The sequence below is a fragment of the Lampetra planeri genome, chromosome 47 (genome assembly GCF_965212315.1).
Source record: "Lampetra planeri chromosome 47, kcLamPlan1.2.h2, whole genome shotgun sequence".
NCBI classification, from domain to species: Eukaryota; Metazoa; Chordata; class Hyperoartia; order Petromyzontiformes; family Petromyzontidae; genus Lampetra; species Lampetra planeri.
In genome coordinates, this window is record NC_136153.1 from 2,189,259 (window position 1) to 2,201,992 (window position 12,734).

The 12,734-nt window shown below is 45.4% G+C and overlaps 1 protein-coding gene across 1 annotated transcript in view; it reads left to right on the forward strand.

Moving 5' to 3' along the window:
* Positions 1–8,236: 8,236 nt before the first annotated feature.
* LOC144733493 (enteropeptidase-like) overlaps positions 8,237–12,734 on the forward strand; it is a 39,620-nt gene continuing 35,122 nt past the window's right edge. Inside the window, exon 1 of the mRNA XM_078615420.1 lies at positions 8,237–8,368. The gene's annotated coding sequence lies outside the window, so the exon portion shown is untranslated. The remainder of the gene's footprint in view (positions 8,369–12,734) is intronic.

Here is a 12,734-nt window from a genome sequence, read left to right on the forward strand (position 1 = left end):
GACATGAGCCATGCCACCAACAACACAGGCCACGCCACCTGAATGCTTTGCATCTACATCATCCATACACAAAGACAGAAAGACCGGGTCGGATAAAAAAAAGTGTTTATTTTAAAAGCGCGCCGTACCAACCACCAGGAGCAGAATGATAATGCACGCTGGACAAACGACAGACCATGCATAGTTGCTTTTTTTCCCCAATTTTGTTTCCGCAATTAGAGATTTAAAATTTAACGCATGCAAATTTAAGTAGCCTGCATTGAATTTGTTCCCTAATGTATACGTTATATTACAGCGGAATTCCCTACACCGAGTTGCCGTAATGACTGCATCTTTATTTAGCCATGTGATGGACCATCGAGATAGTATCTCCGAGGGAAAAAGTAAAACGTTTGAAAATCAAACCAATTGATAACATACTTCGTTAGACAAAACTAAAAATATTTTGCACCAACGCACATAAATGGTAAAACAATAGCTTGCCCATTGATGTTTTAATCGAGATTGAAGTTTTATTCTGCACCGTGTTTTGTATGTATGTTGAACTTCTTTCGCACCGTACGTAGCCAAACGTTCTCATCGGAGGTACGGGGGAAGGACAACTAAGCACAAAAAGCAGTTTCAAATGAATGAGTTTTAATTTCGAGTAATTAGTTTTCAATCTAGTGTACAGCTCGTTGAGATTCATATTTAAAGGAATCGAGCAAGGTTATTGAAGAGCTCACCACCGAGCCAGTTTGTGCGAAGTCAATTTCTATATTCCCACAGTGGGTCTCAAACGTGGACTTGAACAGGGGCAGGATGTCGGCTGTGCAAATGGGTGGGAGAGGGATTTCAATACCATGGTTGCAGGAGCAGCAGAGAAGTAGTAACCCTGCCCATTCAGAGGAGGCCGACTCCTTAAATCCTGGAGCAGATAGCATGTAAAAAGGGAATAGGAGTGAGAAGAGAGGTGATGAGAGGACATGCAATTTAATCAGAGCAAAATTGAGATTTCATGCAGCATTGTTTTAAGTGCTCTGTATAAGTTGGCCAGGTGGCAGAGAAGTTCGCTCAGGTTACCAAGAATGTGTGAGTCAGAAATTATGAATGTAGCTCGTCCAGGGCTCCAGGTATTTTGGGGAATTTCAATAATCACCTCGATGCAAATAAAGCAAGGAAATTGATCTCCCTCAGAGGAAAGATGCAACCAAAATCATAAATGCGTGCTTGGGTGGTCACCAACATAATTTCAAGCCATGGCAATGCAGCAGTATCTATCTCCTCCTACAAATATGAAAAATACTGTCAAATCTATGAACGAAACTACTATTATTATTTTACCAGGTAAATGTGGAGGAAAAAACCGGAGGGCCCGAAGAAAAATCCACACGATCACGGGTAGAGAAACATGTAAACTACAAATATACAGGCGTCATGGTTGGGATCGAACCCACAACCTCCTGTGTACCAGGCGAGGTAGATACAATCTCGCCACCGCGGCATGCTGTTTGACCAAATGCCACGATTGTGAGTTTCTCTCGGTGTGCGCCGACCTCTGTTGGCTCGGTACAGACGGCTCCTATCACGAGTGGTGTGACACAGAGAGCGGTGTCACAAGCCCTGCCAAGTCATGTTGCAGTGACGCCACAGGGGTGTGTTACCACTGTGGCAGTTCAGCTAAACGTAACATATCTGGGGTTTTTTTATGGGGGGGGTTTTCCACAAATACATTTCCAAAATTATATAAGACGGCCTAGAACTTACTACCTGGATATGCATCTACAAACAACGGTGTTACTCTCAGCAAAATATGGGCAGTTTTTTGTTTTATTGAACTGCCTTGTTGAAGTAAAATACTACTTGAAAACACTGATATCGTTTAATAATTGTGTTTATTATAATCAATAATGTAGTAAATTTGGTATGTTTCACCATTGTATGGTTCAGGGTTATCGTGTAGGCACTTAAGTTTAACGCGAAGTAGTAGGCTTTCGCGAACAATATTATCCATAAGAGGGTTTTTTTGGGTTAGGTCGCTTAAAATATAAATGTGTCGTTAAACCCGCCACCAACCCGACACAGCTAATTCGTAAGATTTGAATTGTAAGGTTGGTTGTAATTACTGGCGCAACATCGTACTCGAATTTTAAATGTTGTGGGTTTACTCTCCAACACACTTTTGTGTTGTACTAGTAATGCAATGGCATGTTTTGTTGACGTGACAAACCTTACTAATTGGTTGTGTCGGGTGGTGGCGGGTTTAACGACACATTTACGTGAAAAAACCTTTGTTATGGAGTCTTGACCTGGCAATCTCTAATTTTTGGATGTAATTCATGTCAACAAAAACATTTTACGGATAATGTGAAAATGGGGGGCTTGCCTGTTGAAAACTTTTGAAAAAAACTACGTACTTAAAACCATCCCTTCGCACGCTTTCGCCGAGTGTGCCTTAGGCAAATGTTCCAGTGTCGGCTGTACTTGAATGCAAGCTGGGAATCAGGGTTTCAGGGGGAGAAGACAACCATAGCCACCCACAGCCTATGGCAGTCCGTGATACATGGCAAAAGTACACAACTCACCGAGCGTTAACAATACACGACACAAAGCCTTATTTACCCGTCCCACCCCATACACAAACAGATGCAGTATTGTTCGCGAAAAGCTGTTAACAGTGAAGCTAAATAGAGACGTGTGTAACGGCCCCTCACACCCAATACACTATGGAGGTTGCCTTTCCAGACTAATACGCCTCTCACTGGCTAACCTAACTCTGTCTTGGGTGATGCTTGGTCTTCACTGGTATAGCTAGAGCCGACCCTAGCCAGGGGTATGACTCTGCCCTTGGGCTGTTCTCTTCTATCTTCACTGGTTAGCTCGAGCCGACCCTCACCAGGGGTACGGCTCTGCCCGTTGGGTTCTTCTCTTCTGGAGGCTCTTAAAATCGTCGGGTGAACGACGACTCATGGGACCGTTCAGGGGTCCGGCTTTTATGCAGGGCCGTGGCTCGCCCCACCACGGCCACACCTTCCTTCCCGAAACTTCCAGAAGGATTTGGGAGTGATGTCATCTCCCAGCCCCCCTACTGGGGCCTGGGATATATCCCTTTAAACATACCGTTCCATAGGGTAACCGTTGGGCCCTCATGGGCCTTAGTCTCTTAGCACTGGGGCTCAGCCCCTCTTCTGCCCCCTGTTGGCATGTGGCCGTTACTACTGGCTAACTGCATGGGAATGCGCGTCTTCGCCCAATTACACCTTTACAGGTGTACACCCAGGATCCCATTCAAACCCATAGTGGCCTGGTCTCAGCTAGCTGATGAAAGTTGCAAGCGAGAATTTAATCATTGCTTGCAGCTGGGGCTGGCATCGTCCCCCACTCCTCCTGATGTCGAGGGGAAATGGGCGAGGCTTAGGACTGTGACTCATGCAGCTGCAATGGCTGCAGTGGGTACACGGTACAGACCTCCCCAGAAACCCTGGCTGACAGAGGAGGTGTTCAGGCTGGCTGAGAAAAAGCAACAGGCCCACTCTCATCGTCTACAGCATCCCACGTCAGAGAATGAGGAGGCTTACCGCAGCCTTCGCTCAGAGGTTCAGAGAGCCGTGAGGCACTGCAAGGATGGGTGGTGGTCGCGGGTTGCTGAGGAGATGGAATCTGCCTCAGTGGCTCGCGATCACAAGTCGCTATTTAATTCCATCAAAAAAGTAACTTGCATTGCCACACCTACTACCATCATCAGGGGAAAAAACGGTGAAGCAATCTCCGACTCCCAGGAACAGGTTTGCAGATTTGCTGAACATTTCTGTGAGGTCCTGGGGGAACGGAAATCCCTCAGCCTGGAAAACATCAAGGGGAGAAGTGGGGATGACCCTGCTGAGGCTGCGGTGCCTCAAATATTGGAGGAAGAAGTCACCCCTTGTGAGTGGCTGGCTGAGGTGCCATCTGTTGAGGTAGTACTGAAGGCGATCCAGAGTCTGAGACCAGGAAAGGCACCGGGCAGAGATGATCTCCCAAGCAAAATGCTGAGGGAGGGTGGCGTTTGTACACAGACTGCCCTACATGACATCATAACAACAGTCTGGACCACTGGATGGGTTCCGCAGGATTAAAAGAAGGCCCTGGTGTGGGCCCTATTTAAAAAGGGGGACCGCACAGACTGTAACAACTACAGGGGCATCTCACCCCTCAGTGTGCCGGGAAAGGTCCTGGCAAGGATTATTCAACATCGCCTTGCCAGGCACGCTGAGGAGAGTCTTGCGGAGCCCCAATGTGATCTTAGTTGCCCCAATGTGGTTTCAGAGTAGCCCCAATGTGGTTTCAGGAAAGGGCAGTCCTGCATATATGCCATATTTTCTGTCCGTCTGCTACAGCAGAGGTGTAGGGAATTCCAACAAGACCTATATGATACCATCAGTATGCCTGGGCTCTGGGTTGTTCTTCATGCTTTCGGAGTCCCTGACTCTATGCTCATGATCATTAAGGACCTTCATGATGGTGAGCGGGCCCAGGTAAAACTACGTGGCTAGGAGTCGGAGCCATTCCCTGTTCACCTTGGGGTGAGACAGGGATGTCCTCTGACGCCCACATTATTTAACATCTATTTCGACCACGTAGTTCGTGAAGCCTTCAATAGCTATACCGGAGGAATTTCTATCCGGTACAGATACAATGGGAGGCTGATCGATGCCAGGGTGCGGTCAAGGGATGGCTCCCTATTGCTCAACCATGGTATGTATACTGATGATCTGGTAATTTCTGCTCACTCAGATGAGTAGTTGGAGGCGCTGCTGCTGGACCTGGAGCGTGCCACTAAGAGGTGGGGCCTTACCATCAGCCCTACCAAAACTATGCATCTGCCACTACTCCCAATTGGTGATGGGACAGTTGTGTAGAGAGTGGAGAGTCTCCCATACCTGGGCAGTGTGCTCATGATTGGCTCCGGATTGACAGCAGAGGTCTCACTCCGAATCAGTCGAGTGGAATTATCTTTTCATCAGTTGCGCAACGCTGTGTGGAAGCTACCTGGTCTGTTGCTCCACACGAAGCTTCAGGTCTTCTCAACCACAGTCATGCCCTCCCTCCTCTACGCTTGCAAAACGTGGACTCCCCTAATGGAACATATTCGCAGGTTAGAAACATTTAGGCTGGCCTGCCTACGATCCATCCTGGGTTTAACCAGGCTGGATTGTGTGAGGAGCTCACAAATCCTTGAAAGATCTGGACAAAGTCTCATCGGTGAGCTCCTCCGGCAGGCAAGGCTGCGTTGGCTGGGTCATGTAGCCCACATGCCCAGCCACCGCATGCCTAAACAGCTGTTGTTCGGCTGGATAGAGCGGGCTAAACGGGCGCGACATGGGATGGAAAGGAGATGGAGTGATGTAGTACAGGCGGATGTGGAGCCGAGTGAACTTGCCGATGACTGATACCAGCGGTGCCAAGATCGGCCTCTGTAGAGGAGGCTCGTGAAGGATGCTCCTGGGAATTTGGAGGCAGTCGCCCTCCAACAACAACAGAGGGCGGAGGAGTGACGCTCACAACAACGAACGGAGTGCCGGGTGGCTAAAGCACAGCAAGTTGGCACAGTAGGGGGCACAGGTGGCGCATCGGCCACTCATTTCAGTCAGTCGACCTGTGGCACCTGGGTCTGCCCCGTGACCTCCTGCCAGCGGGCATTCGACACTTCACGTGGCCTCAACGTGCACATCGCCTGGCACAAGCGCTGTCGTGACATCACCGCCACTTAGTGGCGAATGGTGATTGTTGTTGTTGCTGGTGGGAGCAGTAATGTAGTGGTTAGCGCGCTGCACCACAGACTCGGCGACCCAATTCCCGCTCACGGCCAGAACCGGTGACGATTATCTGAATCGGTCCTAGGTCTCCCCTAGGTCGACTCAGCTGCAAAATGAGTACCTGGTGCGGTGTGTAAATATCGGCCCTGGAGATGCAAAGGCGGTTGGGCGTGGTGCTGGCCGTGCCGGCCTACATAGCACATGATGCAAAACGTCTGTTAAGGGTACACGGGGGTAGAGCCTCAGGTCCAGTTCACGGGTGTGAATGTGTGTGTACATACAGCATTCCGACGGGTAATCATGCAAAATAAACGTTTTTTTTTTCAAATAATACGATTAAAATATATATTTAATAACATGTCAAATGCATCATCGGCAGTTATGGTCCCATCCGCTCTGAATGAAGGACATTCCTCAATCCACCACCGTCTCTCAATTCCTGCGATATAATTAATGATCCAACACGTGTCGTGTCCCTCATGGCACTGCAGCCAACAGTCCCATACTTTTCAACCCGTATTCTTGTACAGGGAAATAGAGTTTTCAGGTCCATACGGCGTACAGCCGTTTCAGTATGGGCAACAACAAAAAACAATGTCTATGTGTTTGTGTTTCTCCCTTGTGATGGGACTTTGTAGGATGAACGTTGAGATTTATATGGGTACGGGTGACCAATAAGGTCTGAATTCGTCTGTAAAAAGGTAGGCACTGAAAAGGGGTTGACGGTTATGCAGTCCCAAAGTAGTCAATGATCCCGAGTACTGTGGTAGCACCTTCACGCGAGCAGATTCATTCGCTCCATCTCCTCGGTGGGCATTTTCCCTGGGATGAGTATGTTATGTACACTGTGTGTTGAACTTCTTTCGCACCGTACGTAGCCAACCGTGCTAATCGGAGGTGCTACTGTAGCATCATTATTGTTGGACATCTGTCGTTATCTCTCTTTGCGATGGGTCCTGTTTGAGCCCACTTTTATTGGAATTACAACGTGAGGAGACCGATAAATACGCGGATTGGCAACACGTTAATTTTAATGTACAGACTGTGCATCTTCCAGTAGGCAGTCGAAAACACTTTACAATGCTAATGACATTAATCTTAACGTATCTGATAAACAGGAAAAGGCAATAAGGATACAATTTAGCTGCTGTAATAAACAATCTTTGCCACGTTTAATGATTAATGTATAGTACTTAGAAATAAAAACATGTGCGCCGTTAATGATTAACCATGCAAGGTGACGTCACCACGGCGCCTGTGCCAGGCTAGGTGCACTTTGAGGCCACATGAAGTGGTCGCAGGCTCGCTGACAGGTCTCGGGACAGACTCAGGTGCCATGGGTTGGCTGACTGAGATGACCGGTAGATGTACCAGCTGTACCCCCTACTGTGAGCGTCGCTCCTCTGCCCCTCCGTTGTTGCTGGAGGACGACTGCCTCCAACTGCCCAGTAACAGCGTCCTTCACGAGCCTCCTCCATAGAGGCCGATCGCATACCTATCAACCCCTTATCAGTGCCTACCTTATTACATACCAATTCAGGCCTTATTGGTCACCCCATGTCCTTTAAATCTCAACGTTCATCCTACAGAGTCCCATTACAAACAAGAAACAAACAAACATAATATGCCCGTATTGAAACGGCTGTACGCCGTATGGACCTGAAAACTCAATTTCCCTTTACAAAATACGCGGTAAACCGTGTGGGTCGACAGGTATGCGATCTTGACTATGAACCTACATTGACAAAAACCAGTGTGTGTGTGTACGAGTAAAATCTTTGAATTGTGGAGTGTCTTTTTTGCGAACGCATATCAACAATACAACACATTGCCTTCAACATTTGAGCCATGCGTGTGTTTTCTTTAAGAGGATAACATTTTAAGAATTCATGTTGAAAGTTTTTTGTTCTTATTCAAAACTTGTTTGAGTTAATAATAATAAAAATTCTGTAATTATTAATAACTTCTTAAAGAGGTCTTTCTCAGTTGTATTCCTAGGCAAGCACAGTATATAAAGTTGCACAGTATTTCGTACGCTGTGGTAACAAGAACGGGTTAAAGGTTACAGGCCGCTGCTGTTATGGGGCCGTCCATAAATGACGTCACGCACCTGCGGGGGGGTCAAACATTTGTGACAATGTGTGACGAGGGAGGGGGGGGTGAGAAATGTGACGTCACATAAAAATGCGCAACTTTAAATAAATATAAACAACACGTTCTACTTAAATAAATAGACTTTTTAATAAATGTTTTCTCCTACAACATCAGAGTGCAGCGCCACATTAAATACGCACTACAATGAGAATAGTTTAAAGTGATTTGAAAAATGTTTTTTTGGGGGGGGGGGCAGAGCATTGTGACGTTATATTTGAGGGGGGGGTCTGACTTTTGTGACGCCGTGTGACGAAGGGAGGGGGGGTCAAAAATCGTCCAAAATGGCGTGACGTCATTTATGGACGGCCCCCAAGAGAAACAAGAAATACGTGTTTGGTAACCTGCAACATCGAATTTGCGTAAAGGGTAGGCTCGCTTGTATATTAAGGCAGCAGCAGCAGCTCCAGGGTGACGGGTCTGACTGACATCCAACTGGCCTGGTAAGTTGTGTTGTAAATCTATTCCATATACATGCGACGTCTCTTTTTGCCTTAGGTATATGGCATTGTTTTAATTCACGCAAAAAAATATAGACTCGGCTTCGTGAACCATTATTGGTCACTCTCAGTGTTAAAAGAAACATGAAATTACGAAGCTTTGCCGTCGAATCTGAAAAATTCACCCCATAGCTGTCAACCCATACGGTTTACCCCCTATTCGTGTACAGGGCAATTGCGTTTTCATGTCCATACGGCATTTAGCAGTTTCAATATGAGCAAAAATATTTCTGTTTGTGTTTCTCCCTTGTGATGGGACTTTGTAGGATGAACGTTGAGATTTATAAGGGCACAGGGTGACCAATAATGTAATAAGGTAGGCACTGAAACGGGGTTGACAGGTATGTCACATCTGACGATGGCATGCTATTTTGAATGTTTGAATTTCACTGCCCTAACAGGGGGGATACTGATTAAGGTCACTTTAAATGTCGTGGTGTCGGTCGCTGCTCTACTTGACTCACAAAGTTAAAGTTCATTCGTTCATACCCCAGTTGAGAAGTCAACTCGGCTCATCGTCCCTCTGGGATCGATCAACCATGTTGACTCAGGCCGATGAGAGCTGCCCTGAGCGTGTTTTAAGCTTCTTGCTAACTTCACACTTTTGGGCGTGTTTATGCGACACAACTTAAAGCGATATGCCTGTAAGAGATGACTGGACTATTGGTTGCGGATACACCGAGTGTATGTTTGTATGTATGTTTGCATTTTGAATTTTCATCTCCCCGTACGTAGCCAACCATGCTTATCGGAGGTGCTGGTGTGAGAGTTTGTGGGAACATGTATTGTGTGTCGATGCAAACGCTGACGTTGTTTAGAGACCAAATACTGGAGCAAGCACCTTTCAATAATTCTTAAACTTTCTGTCTAAAATTGATTTTGTAAATACATACAATGCTTACTGTTAACCTTTTCCCAACAAACAAAAAACCGTTCAGAACATGCTCTGTGAACCATTTAACCTGAATAAAAAATATATGAAATCTACTCTGCAACACCTCAAACGTTATAGAAAATTGAGGTCAGAAATAATTTCCGTGCAATACCCCAACTATCCTTGGTATTGCATTTCCCTTTATCTGTTATCTCTGCATAACATCGTATCAACATCATAACATCGTATTCACATCATATCATTATATGAACATCATAATATCATGACATAAACCCACTGCTGTTGAATGTCGCACTGTTTTATATTTAGCAAACTCTCACTCATGCAAGCATCATTCACATCCAGACGTTTATTTTTAAAGTATTTCTGTAAACTTCTTGTTTCAGACAAGATAACTTATAAATGTGAAAGTGTTACTATTTAAACTACGTGCTTGTTTCAAAAAAATATTTTCTAGTTTCACATTCATGGACCATATATTGACGGGGACATGTGATACACTCATGTTCCAAAGTGACACATTTTTCGTTAAGTTTTTACTCATACCTATCCACGAAAGCTTAGTCAGCGATAGCGGCAATGTTTTATTTTATTCGTCTGTGGAACAATGCCAGTATCGTCCTACCTGTTCTGATGCAGAGCGCTGCCTTTTTTCATGATATAATCCATACTGTTGTTAAATTCAGCATTGCCTTCTGCAGCACATGGCTTTGCTGGTCATTCATGATAACTTCTTGTATGCGCAAAATGCTGCTGCCCATGGAACTAATAATACCAAACTGGGCATTTAGATCGCAAGTTACAATTTAACTACCCTCGCTGGTTCTCCCCTTAAGAAGTAGGTCATATAATTTAACATTTTCCAAAATTGAATTGTTTGCATTTGAAGGTCACGGACTGGCACCATGAGCTGTGAGTAATGGTGCTGTTTTTACAGTTGACTCTCAAACCTCAACTCTGAGCGTAACTGGACGGTGATCCATCTCACGTGCAGCTCATTTTTGACGTAAAACCAATTCACCACATCCCAAGTGAATGTGTTCAGACAAAGATGCGGTACAGAGGGTGTATAAATATCCTGTTCGCGAGTAGGCTGTGCGTTTTTTCAAAGGATGCATATATCTGTGTCCACCTTGAGAATAGGTTTTCCCCTTTTTCTGGCAACAAAACAGGTGTTAAGATGTTAAAACACCAAACTGAAACCTTTTACAAGGAATCATGTTTGCATTCACCACAATACTTGTGGTCAGAATGCCACCTTGTCGGAATTAAAAATAACGTTCTATGTTAATACTGTCATGTCACTTATTTGCATACAACATTCATCTGAAACACGTTCACTGGCAGCCGAGGTGATGTGGAATAACATAGGTCTCCTTAATTTTAAAACCCTAAAATAGCTTTGCACTTCTTGTCTTTCAACACAGTTGCTTCCCGCGTGCCCTATTCACACACAGAGACGCAGAGATTCACACAGAGACCCATAGTTTAATCTTGATTTGAAGCTTTCGTGACTGCAGGAATCCATACTCGAAACGTCTTGATCTATTATTTTTTCTACCTACGTCACTTTACCGAAAGAACCCAAGAGTATGGACCCATAGTTTGTTGTCCTTCCCCCGCACCTCCGATTATCGCGGTGCAAAAGACGTTCAACATACATCCACGTACATACAGCACGGTTGGCTACGTACGGTGCGAAAGAAGTTCAACATACAAACGAGTCAAACTAAGTTTACCCTGAAGCTTAACAGAGATAAAACCTCATACGTGTTTTTAAAGCACATCTTAAGGTGTATTGTTTAATCTCAAAATTCCTTAATTGGTGTAAGTTTTGAGTTTTTAGCACGGTTTGTGCGAAAAAAACACCACATACGCATCAGACGATGATAAAACTCGGCCGAAAACTCCCAGCAGTTTTTCAAAAGTGTCAATATTGACACATTACAGGAGTGCAGGAGAATTAAATACACCTTTAAAAAAATCACGGCCCTTATAAGTTACGTTGTGGAGTTCTTTTCCAACCTTTTCATTTCATGGCCCTAATTTTCTTGCTTAATCGATCAACTCGGCACACTGAACCGACAACTCACTGTGATACTGGGGTGGGTGGGTAGCAATGTGCTGTACCTGGGAGAGGAGAATTCCAAAACCCATGCTCGCACTGATCTCATCGAAAATAAAAAAAACCCAAGCGGAGCACAAGTCCATGACAAGACTTTGCCCAACTGCGTGAGTGTATTTGTATGTCTCCATGGTTATGTATGCGTCTCCATGGGGAGTGGTGGCACAGTGGTTAGCGTGCTGCGCTCCGAAGCAGGCAACCCCAGTTCAATTCCCAGTCACGGCCACCATCAGTGACGATTACCTGAACCGGTCCTGGGCTTTACCCTAGATCGACTCAGCCTCAAATGAATAAATGTTGCGGTGTGTAAACATCGCTACTGGGGAGATGAAGGCGGCTGGGCGTGGTGCTGGCCACCCACTTGTATACCGTGTCGGCCTTAGTTTAAACCAAACGTTTTGTTATTTTACCAGGTAAAGCCCAATGAGCTATGCAGCTCTTTTTTCAGAAGCGACTGGCCGCAAATTATAGCTCAAAGAAGTGGCTTATCGCGTGGAAATGTGAAAGCAGCCAAATACTATTAATAGGTGCTCGCTAACAGCATGTGCCCAAAACGTCTGGTGAGGCTCTGGGGGGTGGGGGGGTCCGTGGCATGTCTCTGTGTGTGACTCTGAACGTGTCTCCGTGTCTATTTGCCCAACTGCATTTACGACCGAGGGAGTTGAGAGGGTGGGGAGGTATGGTCTAAAACTCTCTTCGCACCTCCGATGAGCATGGTTGGCTACGTACGGTCCGAAAGAAGTTCAACAGACATACGTAGCCAAGGAAAGGGACGCATCACAGGGAAATGTCCACCGTACATGATTTTGAAACGACAGTACCGGATTGCGAAGCACTGATGTCGTGAGTGTAAGTGTTATGCCACAAACGAATAATCCTGTACGCTCTTTCTCTTGAGATATAAGAGTCGGTGATAATAATGTCAATTAATAAATGTCCCACCAGCTATACTTACTTGAAAGAACAATAAACTATGAATAACAGATGGGTTCTGATTAAATTAAATGGAATACAGGTATAGTACATTGAAACTCGTGCATTGGTTAGTAAAAGGAGATATTTGTTTCTGAAGGCATAAAGTGTGAAACTAATAGTATTAGCATGCTTACACGTGCTCAAGAGATCCATCATCAACTGCCTGACTTGCACATCAGAAGCAGCTGCTGTCTCTTTACAGACAAAGACCTCCCCATTGCTAATACCACTGCTCATCATTCTTATCAGCTCCAGATATTTTCCATCCACTCCACCATCAGGGTCTCTCTATGCTGATGCACTGTTTTGGCGAG